The following is a 23,270-nucleotide window of genomic DNA, read 5'->3' as shown; positions in this document are numbered from 1 at the left end:
CACCGTTCTTTAGCCCACTCTGCCACCCCAGTTCAGACATGGCCATATGCAAATCAGTCTGACCCTGTGCCTCATGGGAACAGTCCAGCCCGAACTGCCAAGCCATGCCCTCCCTGGACCGGGAACAAGCTTCCTAGGACCGGTTTCTGGCATTTCAGCCGTCTTCAGCCAGGCTTGCTTGAATCCAGTGGCAAAGTGAGCAAGGGACTCACGTCTGAGCATACCCTGCCAACTTATGGCGAACAAAGCAGTACAAAAGGGGGTGGTGATGGACGGAGCATCAGAACCAATCAAACACTCACACCCAGTCAACAGATCTGGGTTTGATCCATCACCGTTCTTTAGCCCACTCTGCCACCCCAGTTCAGACATGGCCATATGCAAATCAGTCTGACCCTGTGCCTCATGGGAACAGTCCAGCCCGAACTGTTTGTTTGTTGTAACGCTTTTCGCCCTAAGTGGGATGGGTATTCCCAGACGTGGGACCCATGCTCACTACGCCACTGGAGTCAAGCTATCCTGGCTGATGACGGCTGATAGCCAGAAACCGGTCCTAGGATGCTTGATTCCGGTCCAGGGAAGACATGGCTTGGCAGTTCGGGCTGGACTGTTCCCATGAGGCACAGGATCAAGACTGATTTGCATATGGCCATGTCTAAACTGGGGTGGCGTAGTGGGCAAAAGAACGATGGATTTAACCCAGATCTCTTGACTGAGGGAGAATGTATGCATTGTCAGCATTCCGTCCATCATTTGTTTGTTGGACCGTACTGTAGGCCTGAGCTAGCGGGCAGCGCAGCCCTACAGACACGTTGCGTTGGCTTTTGGGGCACTGTAGTGAGCTGATTACTAAGTGTAAAAGCATACACGCTTGCGCCACTGCATGACACGCCCACGTAACGCTTCTACCATGCGCTCTGTTCCTTTGTATGTCAGCGTTGGCATAACATATTATTATTTAACATTGTTTATTCTCATGCACTCCAACTCCTCTTAGAACCACAAGTACCACTAGCATTTCAAATATCCTACTTCAAGAAGGAAGGATACACTCAACTGGTGTTCTCTTTTAACGTTGAAAGAAATCTTCATTTACCGCAAGACGTTTACAATATTATATTTTTTCTCCCCTTTCAGACACTGGGTTATTGGAGGAAAAATATGCAGAGTGGGTGCTCACCCCGTGATGATGCCTGTGGCATTCTGACGCCTTCCACCGTGGTATCAAGACACCGTCCCCGACCGAAGACCTACTGGGCCACCCTGAAAGCGGCACCCCAGAGTTGGAGCTCGCACCGGCACGTCCTTGGACACAAAGGTTGTGGCAGGTGAGCAGTCAAGCCTCAGCGTGCCGAAGGTGCAATTGAGCACAGTGCAGAGAAAGGGGCTGGGGTGCAGTAGCCTGGGTGCACAGGTGCAGGCAAGCGATGTTGCCATAGATAATAATGTAATCTCTGGCCTCATTCATATTTCTGTTTCATTTTAAGGACTTGCTGGACCGCACTCTTTCTCACGGACCCCAGCGTCCCAGACACACAGGTGACGGGAGGTGAACAGTTAGGGCTGGGTGCAGTAGGCTGGCACTCTGTCTCCTCCTCCCTCTGTTCTTTTCACTCTCCCTCCCCTTCTACCTTCCAACCACTCACTCTCTGTCCCATTCTCACTTTCCTCTGTTCATTCTCACTACCTTTCATATTCTCTTAGACATGGCACACATACTTATGTTTCTTTTTTGTCTTGCAGGTTTTGTACGCTGCTTCTGGAGGAGTCCCACCCACTTCTTTCATGTTTTACTGTTGGTCAAATAAACTTCCATTTCCATTTATTTGTGTTCTGTTAATAAAAGTTATTTTTTTCTTACCAATAAATAACTGAGTGTATGGGTCTTCTTTTTCTGACAACACTTGTTTATAGTTCATTCTGAAAATCGGCAGTTGATAGTAGGCTATTAGGGAAATTTTGTTTAATTTTCCGGTGCACCTACCAAATATAAACCAACAGAAATGAAGCCTGGTTAATTGTACAACGGCAAGAGTTCCATGAGCGTATCACTTTATAACACCATGAATACTGCCCGTGTGATTTCAGAACCAATAAGGCACTGCCTAGGGCCACCAAGGCTTCAAGGACTGGCGAGGCCCACCCTGCATATTTAAATAAAGCCCCGGAGGTTGCCGATCCCCTGTCTTGAGTTGGCCTCGAAGCCCCACGAACAATTCGTAAACAATACTCGGGGAGGTGTCAATCCCCTAGTCTGCGAAATGTGTCTCTGTGCCCTCCTGTGTCTAATTTACATGTGATATTAAAATTCCCAGTGCTGCAGAGATCCCGCAATATAATAATAGGATTGGCGCCGGAACATTACCCACCAGTGGGCTCATTTAAATGAATGGGTGAGACCCCGCTTCATTTTTTTGTTCTCCATTTTTACAATCCGGTTCCGCTTTATTGAAACGATACGAGGTTTTCCTCCTCTCGCTTCAACGAGGCAAACAATAATTTACTATCACAGGGTCTAAGCCATGCTCCCGCCCTGTAATAGAAAACATAAATGTCCTGCGGATGCACACCCCAGGACATAGTATGAGATGCGCCTGAGAGGTGGACATCCATAGGGCCATGATGCATTGCTTACTGGATAACTACAGAATTAGTATAAACGCATACTATCACTACTTGCACACATGTTGTACAGTGACCAGAGTGTAGTGAAGAGACCAAGGAAGCCCAAAATCAAAAAATATAAATCCTACCAGAGGTAGGATCACATAGTTCGATCAGCCGACGACTCTGGGATGAGTAGAAACAGATTCACCAAGAAAACGGGTCTTCAGCACATGACCCTGGGATGAGTAGAAACAGATTCACCAAGAAAACGCGTCTTCAGCACAACGCAAGCAAGCTCAAAATCTTGGTGAGTACTGCCTTCTTTTCACCTTCTCCCGCTCGTCGCCAAATTTATGTAGTGAACAGGAAGACAGCAGTGGATGTGATAAGTAGATTTATTGTGGGAAAAGAAGACAGCTTAAACAGCCATCAACAGGACCAGACACCAAGGCATCCGTCTTCTCCAGCACCGTGTGCACACTCCCCAAGATTCCCCTCATGACAGCCCTACATTCTAACATTACATACTTACATTATAGTATCATTACATAGTAACATTGTACTATGACTTACATTGAAATAGTACACAGAGCACATCACTTTACAGTAGTGAGCTCACAATTTAATCCCCAAGTCTTCAAACCAGTAGGGGTGAGTAATTCGCTTCCCACTCCCTGTATAGTTTAAACGCATACTAACACTACTTATAGTTATACTACAGCGGCCAGTATGCTACTGCACCCAAAGCCCACCACTTTACAACAATCAGCTTGTTTTTTTCCCCGAGTCTTCACACCGATAGGCGTAGTACTTCGCTTCCCACTTCTGGTATAGTATAAACGCACAGTAGAGCTCAGTAGTTCACTTCCCACTCCCTGTATGGTAGAAACGCCTACTAACACTACTTCCACAGGTATCCTACAAACACCAGAGCACATAACTTTACAGCAATGACCTCTCGGTTTAGCCTCTAGGTTTCATACCCGACTGTAGCAGCATCTCATCTCACCACCATGTCACACTGAGCAACACTGCACTTTCAGACAGGTAGGTGTGACTACTTCGCTTCGCACTCCCCCCACAGGGGATACAGTGCTCCTATCCTCCTGTTTCCTACTCTTTTCGGCCTTTTTCCCCCTTAGTCGCTTCAATGGAATCACAAAATGGCGGCCAACACTTCCTAGTTGCAACCGCTCGCAGCGCTCACAACCAATAAGCAGCAAGCTCGTGCCAGTAACGCCTCAGCCAATCAGATGGCAGAATTCCCAAATAGCGATATCTGTAAATTTTGATATTTCTCCAAAACTACTGAACGGATTTACACCAAATAAACAAAAGCGTCCTTTCTAGACCAAGACCCTTCTCCCTGCCAAATTTGGGGCAATTCCGTTCACACGTTCGACCTGTAGCCTTGTCTAAAGTTTCCGATGGAAATTAACATGGAGAAAACACGTCTAGGGACCCTCCTTTTTTCTCGACCCCCCTTGATGAATCACCCCCAAACTTCCCACATAGGAGCTGATATGAACAAAGAATTAGTTTTAGAAAATTTCATGAAGATTCATCAGACGACGCCAAAGTTATAGGCAAAACAAAAAATGCTCTTCCTATGGAAACTTGGTCCTAACTATAACTACCTACTGGCAACCGCCAGTAGGTAATTGAGTATACTATGTATACATGTGAAAATGTGTCGGTCCACCTGTTAACCTCGGTGGCACCGAAAAAATGGGGGGACCTGACGTCAGCATGCCGACGAGGTTCTCTTATGGCATCTATGACATCATACGGCGTCGCGAGCGGAGCAGTGCTATTATGACATCGTCGTCGACGTGGGAGAGCTAGGAAAGAATTTCCAAGCAATGCTGGTGCAGGGGATATTCACGTAAGGGTTCAGGCTAGTCCTCTGGGAGCCTCTGCTTATGTTGCCATTCCAGAAACCAAAACCAGTGATCCGAGGGCAGAGGCCCTGCAGATGGCACACGAGGTGGGGAGCCCTGTCTTGTGCACCGGCAGGGCAGCAAAGTGACAAGCACCACTACCCACAGAAAAGGTAACAAGGGCACTGAATAACAAAGGATCTTCTCTTTGTATCTGGCAGGAACAACAAGGTTAATATGCCCTAGTTCCAAAATTTAAAATTAGTGCTACAATGGTCTTGAAGAGGGCCTAAGATGGGTGCAGCTTCTGCCTTCCGTACACTAAAGGTGGCACATGGTAACGCAGTACGATCATACGGCAGTGGAATGCACACTCGTTGAACTCTCATGGCACTGCTCCACACTTCGGGGACAATGCTTTCCATTAGCTTTGTTTTCTGATGACGTGTCGCGCCACCCCTTCCAAGAGCAGAATCCGTTTAGATCCAAACAGACTCTTCCACTCTCTCACCAGAAGTGAAAAAAGGCCACTCGGACACTTTCACAATACAACAGTCCGGAATTGTACTTTTCGGTTAAAAAAAACACATTCCTTCCTCCTAATTTATGAAATAAATGACTCACTGAAGAACAGCGGCCAGCTTTGATCAGTAAACAGCTGTTACAACGACTTTTTTACTTTGCGATGCCATTACAACGCATGCATTACCACACATGCGTTGTACATTGCGAAGTCATTGCTACGCATTTAGAACGCATGGTCATTTACCATGCATGCCTTTAAAACTAATTTTGTTGTAAAGGTATGTATGCTAAATGACAATGAGTTCTAAAAAAATTGGAGAAGATCCACGTCGTTGTAAGGAAACAGAGGCTGTTCCGTTTCCTCACAACGACATGAACCGCCCCTCAGAGACGACATGAAGCAGGAAACACGAGGAGAGGGAACCATGAGGAGTGAAAGGTAAGGGGGAATGGACATGGGGTGGTGGTTACCTTTCTAGGGTTTAGGGTAGTGCAGTGGTGTTTGAGTAGTGTAGGGGGTTGTGCTGAGAGTAGTGTTTTAGGGTTTAGGGTAGTGAAGTGGTGTTTGTATAGTGTAGGTGGTCATGCTGGGGGAAGTGTTTTAGGGTTTAGGGTAGTGCAGTGGTGTTTCTGAGGTGTAGGGGTCGTGATGGTGCAGTGTTTTAGGGTTTAGGGTGGTGCAGTGATGTTTCAGTAGTGTAGGGGACCGTGCTTGGGATAGATTTAGGGTTTATGGTAGTGCAGAGGTGTTTGTGTAATGTAGGGGGTCGTGCTGGGGTAGTGTTTTAGTGTTTTAGGGTTTAGGGCAGTGCAGTGGTGTTTGTGTAGTGTAGGGGCTCATGCTGGGGTAGTGTTTTAGGGTTTAGGGTAGTGCACTGGTATTTGGGTAGTGTAGGGGGTAGTTTTTTAGGGTTTAGGGTAGTGCAGTGGTGTTTGTGTAGTGTAGGGGGGTCGAGCTGGGGTAGTGTTTTAGGGTTTATGGTAGTGCAGCAGTCTTTGTGTAGAGTAGGGGGTCGTGTTTTAGGGTTTAGGGCAGTGCAGTGGTGTTTGGGTAGTCTAGGGGGTCGTGCTATAGGTAGTGGTTTAGGGTTTAGGGTAGGGCAGTGGTGTTTGGGTAGTGTAGGGGGTACTGCTGGGGATAGTGTTTTAGGGTTTAGGGTAGAGCAATGGTGTTTGGGTAGTGTAGGGGGTAGTGCTGGGGGTAGTGTTTAAGGGATTACGGTAGTGCAGTGGTGTTTGGGTAGTGTACAGTGTACTGCTGGGGGTAGTGTTTTAGGGTTTAGGGTAGTGCAGTGGTGTTTGGGTAGTATAGGGGGTCGTGCTGGGGGTAATGTTTTAGGGTTTTGGGTGGTGCAGTGGTGTTTGTGTAGTGTAGGGGGAAGGTTTTTAGGGTTTAGGGTAGTGCAGTGGTGTTTGTGTAGCAGAGGGGGTCGTGCTGGGGGTAGTGTTTTAGGGTTAAGGGTAGTGCAGCGGTGTTTGTGTAGTGTAGGGGGTCGTGTTTTAGTTTTTAGGGTAATGCAGTTGTCTATGGCTAGTGTAGGGAGTCGTGTGGAGATAGTGTTTTAGGGTTTATGGTAGTGCAGTGGTGTTTGGGTAGTGAAGGGGGTCGTGCTGGGGATAGTGATTTAGGGTTTAGGGTAGTGAAGTGGTGTTTGGGTAGTGTAGGAGGTCGTGCTGGGGTACTGTTTTAGGGTTTAGGGCAGTGCTGTTCGGGCAGTGTAGGGGGTCTTGCTGGGGCGGTGTTTCAGGGTTTAGGAATGTGGTGTTCAGGCAGTGTAGGGGGTCCTGCTGGGGTGGTGTTTCAGGGTTTAGAGCAGTGCAGTGGTGTTCGGACAGTGTAGGGGGTCATGTGGGGGCTATTGTTTCAGGGTTTAAGGCAGTGCAGTGGTGTTCGGGCAGTCTAGGGGGTCGTGCATGGGGCTGATGTTTCAGGGTTTACGGCAGTACATGCAGTGGTGTTCGGGCAGAGTAGGGGGTCAAGAAGGGTGGTGGTTTTTCAGGGTTTAGGGCAGTGCAGTGGTGTCTGGACAGTGTAGGGGGACGTTCTGGGGCTGGTGTTTTAGGTTTTTTGGCAGTGTAGTGGTGTTCTGGCAGTGCAGGAGGTCATGATGGGGGTATAGTTTCAGGGTTTCGGGCAGTGCAGTGGTGTATGTGAAGTGTAGGGGATGTACTGGGAGTTGTGTTTCAGGGTTTAGGACAGTGCAGTGGTGTTCGGGCAGTGTAGGGGGTCGTGCTGGGAGTGGTGTTTCAGGGTTTAGAACAGTGCAATGGTGTTCGGGCAGTGTAGGGGGTTGTGCTGGGAGTGGTGTTTCAGGGTTTAGGGCAATGCAGTGATGTTCGGGCAGTGTAGGGGATAATGCTGGGCTGGTGTTCTAGGTTTTTTGGCAGTGTAGTGGTGTTCTGGCAGAGTAGGGGGTTGTGCTGAGGGTGGTGTTTCAGGAATAAGAGCAGTGCAATGGTGTTCGTGCAGTGTAGGGGGTCGTACTGGGTGTAGTGTTTCAGGGTTTAAGGCAGTGCAGTGGTGTTCAGGCAGTGTGGGGGGGTTGTGTTTTAGGGTTAAGGGTAGTGCAGTGGTGTTTGGGTAGTGTAGGGGATCGTGCTGTGGGTAGTGGTTTAGGGTTTAGGGTAGTGCAGTGGTGTTTGGGTAGTGTGGGGGTACTGCTGGAGGTAGTGTTTTAGGGTTTAGGGTAGTGCACTGGTGTTTGGGTAGTGTAGGGGTTACTGCTGGATGTTGTGTTTTAGGGGTTAGGGTAATGCACTGGTGTTTAGGTAGTGTAGGTGGTACTGCTGGTGGTAGTGTTTTAGGGTTTAGGGTAGTGTACTGGTGTTTGGGTAGTGTAGGCGGTACATCTGGGGGTAGAGTTTTAGGGTATAGGGTAGTGCAGTGGTGTTTGGGTAGTGTAGGGGGTCGGGCTGGGGGTAGTGTATTAGGGATTATGGCAGTGCAGTGCTGTTTGAGTTGTGTAGAGGGTCATGCTGGGGGGACAGTTTTAGGGTTTGGGGCAGAGCAGTTTTGTTTGGGTAGTGTAGGGTGTTGTGCTAGGGGTAGTGTTTTAGGGTTTAGGGCAGTGCAGTGGTGTTCGAGTAATGTAAAGGTTCATGCTGGGGGTGGTGTTTTAGGGTTTAGTGCGGTGCAGTGGCGTTCAGACAGTGTAGGGGGTCATGCTGGGGGTGGTGTTTTAGGGTTTAGGGCAGTGCAGTGGTGTTCAGGCAGTGTAGGGTGTCGGGCTCGGGTAGTGTTTTAGGGTTTAGGGAAGTGCAGTGGTATTCAGGAAGTCTAGGGGGTTGTGCTGGGGGTAGTGTTTTAGGGTTTAGGGCAGATCAGTGGTGTTTGTGTAGTGTAGTGGGTCGTGCTGAGGGTGGTGTTTCAGGGTTTAGGGCAGTGCAGTGGTGTTCGGGCAGTGTGGGGGGTCGTGCGGGGGTGGTGTTTTTGAGTTTGGGGCAGTGCAGAGGTGTTCCGGAAGTGTAGGGGGTCATGCGGGGGTGGTGTTTCAGGGTTTAGGGCAGTGCAGTGGTGTTTGTGTAGTGTAGGGTGTCGTGCTGGGGATGGTGTTTCAGGGTTAAGGGCAGTACTGTGGTGTTCAGGCAGTGTAGGGGGTCGTACTGAGGGTGGTGTTTCAGGGATAAGAGCAGTGCAGTGGTGTTCGTGCAGTGTAGGGGGTCGTACTGGGTGTATTGTTTCAGGGTTTAAGGCAGTGCAGTGGTGTTCAGGCAGTGTGGGGGTTGTGTTTAGGGTTAAGTGTAGTGCAGTTTTGTTTGGGTAGTGTAGGGGGTTGTCCTGTGGGTAGTGGTTTAGGGTTTAGGGTAGTGCAGTGCTGTTTGGGTAGTGTAGGGGGTACTGCTGGGGGTAGTGTTTTAGGGTTTTGGGTAGTGCACTGGTGTTTGACTGCTGGAGTAGTGTTTTAGGGGTTAGTGTAGGGCACTGGTGTTTAGGTAGTGTAGGTGGTACTGCTGGTGGTAGTGTTTTAGGGTTTAGGGTAGTGAACTGGTGTTTGGACAGTGTAGGGGGTACATCTGGGGGTAGTGTTTTAGGGTTTGGGGTAGTGCAGTGGTGTTTAGGTAGTGTAGGGGGTCGGGCTGGGGGTAGTGTATTTGGGTTTATGGCAGTGCAGTGGTGTTTGTGTTGTGTAGGGGGGTCGTACTGGGGGGGCAGTTTTAGGGATTAGGGCAGAGCAGTGGTGTTTGGGTAGTGTAGGGTGTCATGCTGGGGATAGTGTTTTAGGGTTCAGGGCAGTGCAGTGGTGTTCGAGTAACGTAGGGGTTCATGCTGGGGTGGTGTTTTAGGGTTTAGGGCAGTGCAGTGGTGTTCAGGCAGTGTAGGGGTTCATGCTGGAGGTGGTGTTTTAGGGTTTAGGGCAGTGCAGTGGTGTTCGGGCAGTGTAGGGTGTCGGGCTGGAGTAGTGTGTTAGGGTTTAGGGAAGTGCAGTGGTATTCAGGAAGTCTAGGGGATTGTGCTGGGGGTAGTGTTTTAGGGTTTAGGGCAGAGCAGTGGTGTTTGTGTAGTGTAGTGGGTCGTGCTGAGTATGGTATTTTAGGGTTTAGGGCAGTGCAGTGGTGTTCGGGCAGTGTAGGGGGTCATGCTGGGGTTGGTGTTTCAGGGTTTAGGGCAGTGCAGTGGTGTTCAGGCATTGTAGGGGGTCGTGCAGGGGGTGGTGTTTCAGAGCTTAGGGCAGTGCAGTGGTGTTCGGGGAGTGTAGGGGGTCATGCGGGGGTGGTGTTTCAGGGTTTAGGTCAGTGCAGTGTTGCTTGTGTAGTGTAGGGGGTCATGCTGGGTGTAGTGTTTTAGGGTTTAGGGTAGTGCAGTGGTGTTTGTGTATTGTAGGGGTCGTGCTGGTGTAGTGTTTATGGGTTTAGGGTAGTGCAGTGATGTTTCTGTAGTGTAGAGGTTGTGCTTGGGGTAGATTTAGGGTTTGTGGCAGTGCAGTGGTGTTTTTGTAGTGTCGGGGGTCATGCTGGGGGTACTGTTTTATGGTTTAGGGCAATGCAGTGGTGTTTGTGCAGTGTAGGGGCTCATCATTGGGGTAGTGTTTTAGGGTTTAGGGTAGTGCAGTGGTATTTGGGTAGTGTAGGGGTTAGTTTTTAGTGTTTAGGGCAGTGCAGTGGTGTTCAGGCAGTGTAGGGGGTCATGCTGGAGGTGGTGTTTTAGGGTTTAGGGCAGTGCAGTGGTGTTCGGGCAGTGTAGGGTGTCGGGCTGGAGTAGTGTTTTAGGTTTAGGGAAGTGCAGTGGTATTCAGGAAGTCTAGGGGATTGTGCTGGGGGTACTGATTTAGGGTTTAGGGCAGAGCAGTGGTGTTTGTGTAGTGTAGTGGGTCGTGCTGAGTATGGTATTTTAGGGTTTGGGGCAGTGCAGTGGTGTTCAGGCAGTGTAGGGGGTCATGCTGGGGTTGGTGTTTCAGGGTTTAGGGCAGTGCAGTGGTGTTCGAGTAACGTAGGGGTTCATGCTGGGGTGGTGTTTCAGGGTTTAGGGCAGCGCAGTGGTGTTCAGGCAGTTTAGGGGGTCATGCTGGAGGTGGTGTTTTAGGGTTTAGGGCAGTGCAGTGGTGTTCGGGCAGTGTAGGGTGTCGGGCTGGAGTAGTGTTTTAGGGTTTAGGGAAGTGCAGTGGTATTCAGGAAGTCTAGGGGATTGTGCTGGGGGTAGTGTTTTAGGGTTTAGGGCAGAGCAGTGGTGTTTGTGTAGTGTAGTGGGTCGTGCTGAGTATGGTATTTTAGGGTTTAGGGCAGTGCAGTGGTGTTCGGGCAGTGTAGGGGGTCGTGCAAGGGGTGGTGTTTCAGAGCTTATGGCAGTGCAGTGTTGTTCGGGCAGTGTAGGGGGTCATGCGAGGGTGGTGTTTCAGGGTTTAGGTCAGTGCAGTGTTGCTTGTGTAGTGTAGGGGGTCATGCTGGGTGTAGTGTTTTAGGGTTTAGGGTAGTGCAGTGGTGTTTGTGTATTGTAGGGGTCGTGCTGGTGTAGTGTTTATGGGTTTAGGGTAGTGCAGTGATGTTTCTGTAGTGTAGGGGTTGTGCTTGGGGTAGATTTAGGGTTTGTGGTAGTGCAGTGGTGTTTGTGTAATGTCGGGGGTCATGCTGGGGGTAGTGTTTTATGGTTTAGGGCAATGCAGTGGTGTTTGTGCAGTGTAGGGGTTCATCATTGGGGTAGTGTTTTAGGGTTTAGGGTAGTGAACTGGTGTTTAGACAGTGTAGGGGGTACATCTGGGGGTAGTGTTTTAGGGTTTAGGGTAGTGCAGTGGTGTTTGGGTAGTGTAGGGGGTCAGGCTGGGGGTAGTGTATTTGGGTTTATGGCAGTGCAGTGGTGTTTGTATTGTGTAGAGGGTCGTACTGGGGGGACAGTTTTAGGGATTAGGGCAGAGCAGTGGTGTTTGTGTAGTGTAGTGGGTTGTGCTGAGTATGGTATTTTAGGGTTTAGGGCAGTGCAGTGGTGTTCGGGCAGTGTAGGGGGTCATGCTGGGGTTGGTGTTTCAGGGTTTAGGGCAGTGCAGTGGTGTTCGAGTAACGTAGGGGTTCGTGCTGGGGTGGTGTTTCAGGGTTTAGGGCAGCGCAATAGTGTTCAGGCAGTGTAGGGGGTCATGCTGGAGGTGGTGTTTTAGGGTTTAGGGCAGTGCAGTGGTGTTCAGGCAGTGTAGGGTGTCGGGCTGGGGTAGTGTTTTAGGGTTTAGGGAAGTGCAGTGGTATTCAGGAAGTCTAGGGGGTTGTGCTGGGGGTAGTGTGTTAGGGTTTAGGGCAGAGCAGTGGTGTTTGTGTAGTGTAGTGGGTCGTGCTGAGGGTGGTGTTTCAGGGTTTAGGGCAGTGCAGTGGTGTTCGGGCAGTGTGGGGGGTCGTGCGGGCATGGAGTTTTTGAGTTTGGGGCAGTGCAGAGGTGTTCCGGAAGTGTAGGGGGTCATGCGGGGGGTGGTGTTTCAGGGTTTAGGGCAGTGCAGTGGTGTTTGTGTTGTGTAGGGGGTCGTACTGGGGGGACAGTTTTAGGGATTAGGGCAGAGCAGTGGTGTTTGGGTAGTGTAGGGTGTCGTGCTGGGGATGGTGTTTCAGGGTTAAGGGCAGTACAGTGGTGTTCAGGCAGTGTAGGGGGTCGTACTGAGGGTGGTGTTTCAGGGATAAGGGCAGTGCAGTGGTGTTCGTGCAGTGTAGGGGGTCGTACTGGGTGTATTGTTTCAGGGTTTAAGGCAGTGCAGTGGTGTTCAGGCAGTGTGGGGGTTGTGTTTTAGGGTTAAGTGTAGTGCAGTTTTGTTTGGGTAGTGTAGAGGGTCGTGCTGTGGGTAGTGGTTTAGGGTTTAGGGTAGTGCAGTGGTGTTTGGGTAGTGTAGGGGGTACTGCTGGGGGTAGTGTTTTAGGGTTTTGGGTAGTGCACTGGTGTTTGACTGCTGGAGTAGTGTTTTAGGGGTTAGTGTAGTGCACTGGTGTTTAGGTAGTGTAGGTGGTACTGCTGGTGGTAGTGTTTTAGGGTTTATGGTAGTGAACTGGTGTTTGGACAGTGTAGGGGGTACATCTGGGGGTAGTGTTTTAGGGTTTAGGGTAGTGCAGTGGTGTTAAGGTAGTGTAGGGGGTCGGGCTGGGGGTAGTGTATTTGGGTGTATGGCAGTGCAGTGGTGTTTGTGTTGTGTAGGGGGGTCATACTGGGGGGACAGTTTTAGGGATTAGGGCAGAGCAGTGGTGTTTGGGTAGTGTTGGGTGTCATGCTGGGGATAGTGTTTTAGGGTTCAGGGCAGTGCAGTGGTGTTCGAGAAATGTAGGGGTTCATGCTGGGGTGGTGTTTTAGGGTTTAGGGCAGTGCAGTGGTGTTCAGGCAGCGTAGGGGGTCATGCTGGAGGTGGTGTTTTAGGGTTTAGGGCAGTGCAGTGGTGTTCGGGCAGTGTAGTGGGTCGTGCTGAGTGTGGTATTTTAGGGTTTAGGGCAATGCAGTGGTGTTCGGGCAGTGTAGGGGGTCATGCTGGGGTTGGTGTTTCAGGGTTTAGGGCAGTGCAGTGGTGTTCAGGCATTGTAGGGGGTTGTGCAGGCGGTGGTGTTTCAGAGCTTAGGGCAGTGCAGTGGTGTTCGGGCAGTGTAGGGGGTCATGCGGGGGTGGTGTTTCAGGGTTTAGGTCAGTGCAGTGTTGCTTGTGTAGTGTAGGGGGTCATGCTGGGTGTAGTGTTTTAGGGTTTAGGGTAGTGCAGTGGTGTTTGTGTATTGTAGGGGTTGTGCTGGTGTAGTGTTTATGGGTTTAGGGTAGTGCAGTGATGTTTCTGTAGTGTACGGGTTGTGTTTGGGGTAGATTTAGGGTTTGTGGTAGTGCAGTGGTGTTTGTGTAGTGTCGGGGTCATGCTGGGGGTAGTGTTTTATGGTTTAGGGCAATTCAGTGGTGTTTGTGCAGTGTAGGGGTTCATCATTGGGATAGTGTTTTAGGGTTTAGGGTAGTGCAGTGGTATTTGGGTAGTGTAGGGGGTAGTTTTTAGTGTTTAGGGCAGTGCAGTTGTGATTGTGTAGTGTAGGGGGTCGTGCTGGTGGTAGTGTTTTAGGGTATAGGGTAATGCAGCAGTCTTTGTGTAGTGTAGGGGCTCATGCTGGGGGAATGTTTTAGGGTTTAAGGTAGTGCAGTGGTGTTTGGTTAGTGTAGGGGGTCGTGCTGTGGGTAGCGATTTAGGTTTTAGGGTAGGGCAGTGGTGTTTGGGTAGTGTAGGTGGTACTGCTGGGGGTAGTGTTATAGGGTTTAGGGTAGTGCAATGGTTTTTCGGTAGTGTAGGGGGTACTGCTGGGGGTAGTGTTTTAGGGTTTTAGGTAGTGCACTGGTGTTTGACTGCTGGAGTAGTGTTTTAGGGGTTAGTGTAGGGCACTGGTGTTTAGGTAGTGTAGGTGGTACTGCTGGTGGTAGTGTTTTAGGGTTTAGGGTAGTGAACTGGTGTTTGGACAGTGTAGGGGGTACATCTGGGGGTAGTGTTTTAGGGTTTTGGGTAGTGCAGTGGTGTTTGGGTAGTGTAGGGGGTCAGGCTGGGGGTAGTGTATTTGGGTTTATGGCAGTGCAGTGGTGTTTGTATTGTGTAGAGGGTCGTACTGGGGGGAGAGTTTTAGGGATTAGGGCAGAGCAGTGGTGTTTGGTTAGTGTAGGGTGTCTTGCTGTGGATGGTGTTTCAGGGTTAAGGGCAGTACAGGGGTGTTCAGGCAGTGTAGGGGGTCGTACTGAGGGTGGTGTTTCAGGGATAAGGGCAGTGCAGTGGTGTTCGTGCAGTGAGGGGGTCGTACTGGGTGTATTGTTTCAGGGTTTAAGGCAGTGCAGTGGTGTTCAGGCAGTGTGGGGGTTGTGTTTTAGGGTTAAGTGTAGTGCAGTTTTGTTTGGGTAGTGTAGGGGGTCGTGCTGTGGGTAGTGGTTTAGGGTTTAGGGTAGTGCAGTGTTGTTTGGGTAGTGTAGGGGGTACTGCTGGGGGTAGTGTTTTAGGGTTTTGGGTAGTGCACTGGTGTTTGACTGCTGGAGTATTGTTTTAGGGGTTAGTGTAGTGCACTGGTGTTTAGGTAGTGTAGGTGGTACTGCTGGTGGTAGTGTTTTAGGGTTTAGGGTAGTGAACTGGTGTTTGGACAGTGTAGGGGGTACATCTGGGGGTAGTGTTTTAGGGTTTGGGGGTAGTGCAGTGGTGTTTAGGTAGTGTAGGGGGTCGGGCTGGGGGTAGTGTATTTGGGTTTACGGCAGTGCAGTGGTGTTTGTGTTGTGTAGGGGGGTCGTACTGGGGGGGCAGTTTTAGGGATTAGGGCAGAGCAGTGGTGTTTGGGTAGTGTAGGGTGTCATGCTGGGGATAGTGTTTTAGGGTTCAGGGCAGTGCAGTGGTGTTCGAGTAACGTAGGGGTTCATGCTGGGGTGGTGTTTTAGGGTTTAGGGCAGTGCAGTGGTGTTCAGGCAGTGTAGGGGGTCATGCTGGAGGTGGTGTTTTAGGGTTTAGGGCAGTGCAGTGGTGTTCGGGCAGTGTAGGGTGTCGGGCTGGAGTAGTGTGTTAGGGTTTAGGGAAGTGCAGTGGTATTCAGGAAGTCTAGGGGATTGTGCTGGGGGTAGTGTTTTAGGGTTTAGGGCAGAGCAGTGGTGTTTGTGTAGTGTAGTGGGTCGTGCTGAGTATGGTATTTTAGGGTTTAGGGCAGTGCAGTGGTGTTCGGGCAGTGTAGGGGGTCATGCTGGGGTTGGTGTTTCAGGGTTTAGGGCAGTGCAGTGGTGTTCAGGCATTGTAGGGGGTCGTGCAGGGGGTGGTGTTTCAGAGCTTATGGCAGTGCAGTGGTGTTCGGGCAGTGTAGGGGGTCATGCGGGGGTGGTGTTTCAGGGTTTAGGTCAGTGCAGTGTTGCTTGTGTAGTGTAGGGGGTCATGCTGGGTGTAGTGTTTTAGGGTTTAGGGTAGTGCAGTGGTGTTTGTGTATTGTAGGGGTCGTGCTGGTGTAGTGTTTATGGGTTTAGGGTAGTGCAGTGATGTTTCTGTAGTGTAGGGGTTGTGCTTGGGGTAGATTTAGGGTTTGTGGTAGTGCAGTGGCGTTTGTGTAGTGTCGGGGGTCATGCTGGGGGTAGTGTTTTATGTTTTAGGGCAATGCAGTGGTGTTTGTGCAGTGTAGGGGTTCATCATTGGGGTAGTGTTTTAGGGTTTAGGGTAGTGCAGTGGTATTTGGGTAGTGTAGGGGGTAGTTTTTAGTGTTTAGGGCAGTGCAGTGGTGTTCAGGCAGTGTAGGGGGTCATGCTGGAGGTGGTGTTTTAGGGTTTAGGGCAGTGCAGTGGTGTTCGGGCAGTGTAGGGTGTCGGGCTGGAGTAGTGTTTTAGGTTTAGGGAAGTGCAGTGGTATTCAGGAAGTCTAGGGGATTGTGCTGGGGGTAGTGTTTTAGGGTTTAGGGCAGAGCAGTGGTGTTTGTGTAGTGCAGTGGGTCGTGCTGAGTATGGTATTTTAGGGTTTAGGGCAGTGCAGTTGTGTTCGGGCAGTGTAGGGGGTCATGCTGGGGTTGGTGTTTCAGGGTTTAGGGCAGTGCAGTGGTGTTCGAGTAACGTAGGGGTTCTTGCTGGGGTGGTGTTTCAGGGTTTAGGGCAGTGCAGTGGTTTTCAGGCAGTGTAGGGGGCCATGCTGGAGGTGGTGTTTTAGGGTTTAGGGAAGTGCAGTGGTATTCAGGAAGTCTAGGGGATTGTGCTGGGGTAGTGTTTTAGGGTTTAGGGCAGAGCAGTGGTGTTTGTGTAGTGTAGTGGGTCGTGCTGAGTATGGTATTTTAGGGTTTAGGGCAGTGCAGTGGTGTTCGGGCAGTGTAGGGGGTCGTGCAAGGGGTGGTGTTTCAGAGCTTATGGCAGTGCAGTGGTGTTCGGGCAGTGTAGGGGGTCATGCGGGGGTGGTGTTTCAGGGTTTAGGTCAGTGCAGTGTTGCTTGTGTAGTGTAGGGGGTCATGCTGGGTGTAGTGTTTTAGGGTTTAGGGTAGTGCAGTGGTGTTTGTGTATTGTAGGGGTCATGCTGGTGTAGTGTTTATGGGTTTAGGGTAGTGCAGTGATGTTTCTGTAGTGTAGGGGTTGTGCTTGGGGTAGATTTAGGGTTTGTGGTAGTGCAGTGGTGTTTGTGTAGTGTCGGGGGTCATGCTGGGGGTAGTGTTTTATGGTTTAGGGCAATGCAGTGGTGTTTGTGCAGTGTAGGGGTTCATCATTGGGGTAGTGTTTTAGGGTTTAGGGTAGTGCAGTGGTATTTGGGTAGTGTAGGGGGTAGTTTTTAGTGTTTAGGGTAGTGCAGTGGTGTTTGTGTAGTGTAGGGGGTCGTGCTGGTGGTAGTGTTTTAGGGTATAGGGTAATGCAGCAGTCTTTGTGTAGTGTAGGGGCTCATGCTGGGGGAGTGTTTTAGTGTTTAAGGTAGTGCAGTGGCGCTTGGTTAGTGTAGGGGGTCGTGCTGTGGGTAGCGATTTAGGTTTTAGGGTAGGGCAGTGGTGTTTGGGTAGTGTAGGTTTTACGGCTGGGGGTAGTGTTATAGGGTTTAGGGTAGTGCAATGGTTTTTCGGTAGTGTAGGAGGTACTGCTGGGGGGAATGTTTTACGGTTTAGGGCAGTGTAGTAGTGTTTGGGTTTTGTACAGGGTACTGCTGTGGGTAGTGTTTAAGGGTTTGTTGTAGAGTAGTGGTCTTTGGGTATTGTAGGGGTCATGCGGGGGTATTGCTTTAGGGTGTAGGGTTTTGCAGTGGTGTTTGTTTAGTTTAGGGGTAGTTTTTTAGGGTTTAGGATAGTGCAGTGGTGTTTGTGTAGTGTAGGGGGTTGTGCTGGGAGTAGTGTTTTAGGGTTTAGGCTAGTGCAGCAGTGTTTGTGTAGTGTAGGGGGACGTGTTTTCATTTTTAGGGTAGTGCACTGGTCTATGGCTAGTGTAGGGGTTGTGTTTTAGGGTTTAGGGTAGTGCATTGGTGTTTGGGTAGTGTAGGGGGTCATGCTGTGGGTAGTCGTTTAGGGTTTAGAGTAGGGGAGTGGTGTTTGGGTAGTGTAGGGGGTACTGCTGGGGGTAGTGTTTTAGGGTTTAGGGTAGTGCAATGGTATTTGGTAGTGTAGGGGCTACTGCTGGGGGTAATGTTTTAGGGTTTAGGGTAGTGCTGTCAGGACTTCCAAGGACCTAGACCTCTCTGTCTGTTCAACATGTCTACAATCAGTAATTTCATGTTTACCAAAGGTAAAGGCTATTACCTGGAAAGAAGCTTGGAGATTAAACTACTCCAAGATGGCCGACAATGCACGGAGAGTGCAGTTCTAGTCTTCCTCTGCAAGCTGAGTTACGTGAGGCGCTCGCAATGGAACGTTGATGCACTTCACCTGAACTCTTGACGGAAGCGCACGCACCTCAAGTATCTCGTGTTTAGTTAGTTAGTTTAGTCAGGTTATCGCCGAGTCCGTCGGGCATTCGGTTGTGAGTTCCACAGTATTTCCTAGTTGAAAAGACTACGAGTTCAGAGCAGTTATTTCTTTTTCGTGTGAACGCCTTCTTTCAGAACTCATGCGCACATCACTACTGTGGAGAACGCTACTTCTTGAATCTTGCGCCATTGAAGGAAGACGCTACCTAGTCGAGTGTATAGTGTCTGAGGAGGCGGAAAACTCACAAGGCTTCTTCATCCACTCAGTTCAACGGAAATGAATTCTGAGACACCTCAAGCTGAGTACTAGAAACCAACGGCAGCCAGAGCTAAGTACCCAGATAATGTTTGTGCATTTAGAAGGATAGAACTATAATTTAGTCACTCCAGTAAAGACTGCATGAGTTAATACTACCAACTGATTCCACCCGTTGTTCACCTGTGGAGATAAGAACATGAGAAAAAGATCATAATAAGAATAAGGGTCAGTACACTTAATAACTAGAAAATATAAACAAACTGGGTAGGTGGAAATAAAGATTAACTTAGTGTATGTTTCTTGATTGTAACAGAAATTCATCACACAATAAGGAATGGCTACTTAACGGTAGCAGAACACATGAAGACATTTGAAGAGAAGCAAGGCCTAAGGGTATCTTGGTACGTGGGTTGGATACTAGAAGGGAATTAGAGTTTATATGACATTTGTGTTAAATTACTGTTTTGGGTTACAGAGGAAACGGCCGAGCTGGGAACATTAGGCGAAGAAGAAACAGAAGGCTGGACGCAGATAACCGCAGGCAGTCTCTTTGTCTTCTTATTTATTTTATCCACTCCCGCTTCCCCCCTTGGGAGATTCTGCTTGGTATTTATAAAACAGTACCTGGAGATCTCCTTGGAGGGGCATTGGGAAAGGCATCTCTGTTTCTGCGCAAGTACTGGAAGCACCTGACAAGTGCAGTTGTTTTTGGGTTTTGTACAGGGGATTGCTGGGGGTAGTGTTTTAGGGTTTAGGGTAGTGCAGTGACGTTTGGTTAGTGTAGGGGGTCGTGCAGGGGGTAATGTTTTAGGGTTTAGGGCAGTGGTGTTCGGGCAGTGTAGGGGGTCTTGCTGGGGTGGTGTTTCAGGGTCTAGGGCAGTGGTGTTCAGGCAGATTAGAGGGTCTTGCTGGGGGTGGTTTCAAGGTTTAGGGCAGAGCAATGGTGCTTGGGTAGTGTATAGGGTCATGCTGGGGCTGGTGTTTTAAGGTTTAGGGCACTACAGTGGTGTTCGGGCAGTGTAGGGTGTCGTGCAATGGGTGGTGTTTCAGAGTTTAGTCTGTGCAGTGGTGTTCAGGCAGTGTAGGGGGTCATGCAGGGGCTGGAGTTTCAGGGTAAAGGGCAGTGCAGTGGTGTTCCGGCAGTGTAGGGTCCGTGCGGGGGCTAGTATTTCAGGGTTTAGGGGGCAGTGCAGTTGTGTTCGGGCAGTGTAGGGGGTCATGCAGGGGTGTGGTGTTTCAGGGTTTAGGGCAGTGCAGTGGTGTCCGGACAGTGTAGCGGGTCATTCTGGTGCTTGTCTTTCAGGGTTTATGTCAGTCCAGTGGTTTTCTTGCAGTGTAGGGGGTCATGCTAGGGGCAGTATTTCAGGGTTTAGGGCAGTGCAGTGGTGTTCGGGCTGTGTAGTGGGTCATGCTGGGGGTGGTGGTTCAGGGTTTAGGGCAGTGTAGTGATGTTCAGGCAGTATAGTGGGTTGTGCTGGGTGTAGTGTTTCAGGGTTTAGGGCAGTGCAGTGATGTTCGGGCAGTGTAGGGGGTCGTGCCGGGGGTTGTGTTATAGGGTTTATTGCAGTGCAGTGGTGTTCGGATAGTGTAGGAGGTCGTGCTGGGGATGGTGTTTCAGGGTTTAGGGCAGTGCAGTGGTGTTCGGGCTGTGTAGGGTGTCACGCTGGGGATGCTGGTTCAGGGTTTAGGGGAGTGTAGTGCTGTTCAGGCAGTGTAGGGGTCATGCTAGGGGCAGTATTTCAGGGTTTAGGGCAGTGCAGTGGTGTTCGGGCTGTGTAGGGGGTCATGCTGGGGGTGGTGGTTCAGATTTAGGGCAGTGTAGTGATTGATTGATTGATGTACTTATAGAGCGCAGCTATCACCCTACGGGCATCTTGGCGCTTGCATTGGGAACCCGTCCTGGTTTTTCCCTGTAAGATAACCCGTACTGGGCATCCCCAAGGTGAAAGCCAGGCATCCCGCCGCGGGGGGCCATTGTGGAGATTAAGCAGGCTTGTTGCCCAGAGCTGCATAGTGTGAACTCATGCTTAGAGTGGGCACCGAAGCAAGAATTATCGAGTCCGTGGACAATTGGGCTCTGGACCCTGCCGCGTCGGGAATCGAACCCAGGTCCCGGATCTGATCTCTGCTTCAGGGTATGCCTCCTGTAACCAGTGAGCTACACTTCTCCACTGATGTCAGGGTTAAGGGCAGTGCAGTGGTGTTCGGGCAGTGTAGGGTGTCGTGCTGAGGGTGGTGTTTCAGGGTTTAGGGTAGTGCAGTGGTGTTAGTGCAGTGTAGGGGGTCGTGCTTGGGGTAGTATTTCAGTTTTTAAGGCAGTGCAGTAGTTTTCGGGCAGTTTAGGGGGTTGTGTTTTAGGGTTTAGGGTAGTGCAGTGGTGTTTGGGCAGTGTAGGAGGTACAGCTGGGGTAGTGTTTTAGGTTTTAGGGTAGTGCACTGATGTTTGGGTAGTTTAGGGGGTACTGCTGTGGGTAGTGTTTTAGGGTTTAGGATAGTTCAGTGGCGTTTGGGTAGTGTAGTGGTTCATGCTTGGGGTAGTGTTTTAGGGTTTAGGGTAGTGCTTTGGTGTTTGTGTAGTGTTCAGGGTAGATATTTAGGGTTCAGGGTATTTCAGTGGTGTTTGTTTACTGTAGGGGGTCGTGCTAGGGGTAGTGTTGTAGGGTTTAGAGTAGTGCAGTGGTGTTTGTGTAGTATAGGGTGTCATATGTTATGGTTTAGGGTAGTGCAGTGGTCTTTGGGTAGTGTAGGGGTTCATGCTGGGGGTAGTGTTTTAGGGTTTATGGTAGTGCAGTGGTGTTTGGGTAGTGTAGGGGGTCGTGTGGGGGTATTGTTTTCGGGTTTAGGGTAGTGCAGTGGTGTTTGGGTAGTGTAGGGGATCGGGCTGGGGGTAATGTTTTAGGGTTTATGTCAGTGAAGTGGGGATTGTGAAGTGTAGGGGGCCATGCTGGGGGGACTGTTTTAGGGTTTAGGGCAGAGCAGTGGTTTTTGGGTAGTATAGGGGGTTGTGCCGGGGTAGTGTTTAAGGGTTTAGGGCAGTGCAGTGGTGTTCGGGTAATATAGGGGTTCAGGCTGAGGGTGGTGTTTTAGGGTAAAGGGCAGTGCAGTGGTGTTCGGCAGTGTAGGGGGTCATGCTGGGGGTGGTGTTTTATGTTTTAGTGCAGTGCAGTGGTGTTCATGCAGTGTAGTGGGTCCTGCTGGGATGGTGTTTTAGGGTTTAGGGCAGTGCAGAGGTGTTCGGGCAGTGTAAGGGTTCGTGCTGGCATAGTGTTTTAGGGTTTAGGTTAGTGCAGTGGTATTCGGGTACTGTAGGGAGTCGTGCTGGTGGTAGTGTTATAGGGCTTAGGGCAGTGCAGTGGTGTTCGGGCAGTGTAGGGGGTTGTGCTATGGGTGGTGTTTCAGGATTTAGGGCAGTGCAGTGGTGTTCGGGCAGTGTAGGGGGTGGTGTTTCAGAGCTTAGGGCAGTGCAGTGGTGTTAGGACAGTGTAGGGGGTCATGTGGCGGGTGGTGTTTCAGGGTTTAGGGCAGTGCAGTGGTGTTTGGACAGTGTAGGGGTCGTGCGGGGGTTGGTGTTTTTTAGGGTTTAAGGCAGTGCATTGGTGTTCTGGCAGTGTAGAAGGTCATGCTGGGGGTAGAGTTTCAGCATTTAGGGCTGTACAGTGGTGTTTGGGCAGAGTAGGGGGTTGTGCTGGAAGTGGTATTTCAGGGTTTAGGGCAGTGCAGTGGTGTTCGGGCATTGTAGGGGGTTGTGCTGGGCGTGGTGTTTCAGGGTTTAGGGCAGTCAGTGGTGTTCGGGCAGTGTAGGAGGTTGTGCAGGGGGTGGAGTTACAGGGTTTCGGGCAATGCAGTGGTGTTCGGGCACTGTAGGTGGTGGTTCTGCGGGTGGTGTTTCAGGGTTTAGGGCAGTGCAGTAGTGTTCAGGCACTGTAGGAGGTCATGCTGGTGCAAGTGCTTTAGGGTTCAGGCAACTGCACTGGTGTTCGGGCAGTGTAGGGGTCGTGCTGGGGGTTGTTTTTAGGGTTTAGGGCAGTGCAGTGGTGTTCAGCAAGGTAGGGGATCGTACTGGGTGTGGTGTTATAGGGTTTAGGGCAGAGCAGTGGTGTTTGGGAAGTGTAGGGTGTCGTGCGGCGGTGGTGTTACAGGGTTTAGGGCAGTGCAGTGGTGCTCGGGCAGTATAGGGGTCGTGCAGGGGGTGGTGTTTCAGGGATTAGGGCAGTTCAGTGGTGTTCGGGCAGTGAGGGGGTCTTGCTGGGATAGTCTTACAGGGTTTAGGGCAGTGGTGTTTGGGCAGATTAGGGGGTCTTGCTGGGGGTGGTGTTTCAGGGTTCAGGACAGTGGTGTTCGGGCAGTGCAGAAGGTCCTGCTGGTTGTGGTGTTTCAGGGTTTAGGGCAGTGCAGTGGTGTTCGGGCAATGTATGGTGTCATGTTGGGGCTCTTGTTTCAGCGTTTTGTCTACTGCAGTGGTGTTCGGGCAGGGTAGGGTGTTATGTGGGGTGGTATTTCTGGGTTTAGGACTGTGCAGTAGTGGTCAGGCACTGTAGAACGTCATGCTGGCGCTAGTGCTTTAGGGTTTAGGCCAGTGCACTGGTGTTCAGGCAGTGTAGGGGTTGTGCTGGGGGTTGTGTTTTAGGGTTTAGGGCAGTGCAGTGGTGTTCGGGCAAAGTAGGGGGTCATGCTGGGGGTGGTGTTTTAGGGTTTAGGGCAGAGCAGTGGTGTTTGGGCAGAGTATGGGGTCTTGCGGGGGGTGGTGTTTCAGGGTTTAGGGCAGTGAAGTGGTGTTCAGGAAGTGTAGGGGGTCGTGCGGCGGTGGTGTTTCAGGGTTTAGGGCAGTGCAGTGGTGCTCGGGCAGTATAGGGGGTCGTGCAGGGGGTGGTGTTTCAAGAATTAGGGCAGTTCAGTGGTGTTCGGGCAGTGTAGGGGGTCTTGCTGGGATAGTGTTACAGGGTTTAGGACAGTGGTGTTCGGGCAGATTAGGGGGTCTTGCTGGGGGTGGTGTTTCAGGGATTAGGGCAGTGGTGTTCGGGCAGTGTAGAGGGTCCTGCTGGTTGTGGTGTTTCAGGGTTTAGGGCAGTGCAGTGGTGTTCGGGCAGTGTATGGGGTCGTGTTGGGGCTGTTTTTTCAGCGTTTTGGGCACTGCAGTGGTGTTCGGGTAGGGTAGGGGGTTATGCGGGGTAGTGTTTCTGAGTTTAGGACTGTGCAGTGGTGTTCGGGCAGTGT

This window comes from Triturus cristatus, chromosome 2_1 (genome assembly GCF_964204655.1).
Source record: "Triturus cristatus chromosome 2_1, aTriCri1.1, whole genome shotgun sequence".
Lineage (NCBI taxonomy): Eukaryota > Metazoa > Chordata > Amphibia > Caudata > Salamandridae > Triturus > Triturus cristatus.
This window is presented reverse-complemented; position numbering follows the sequence as displayed.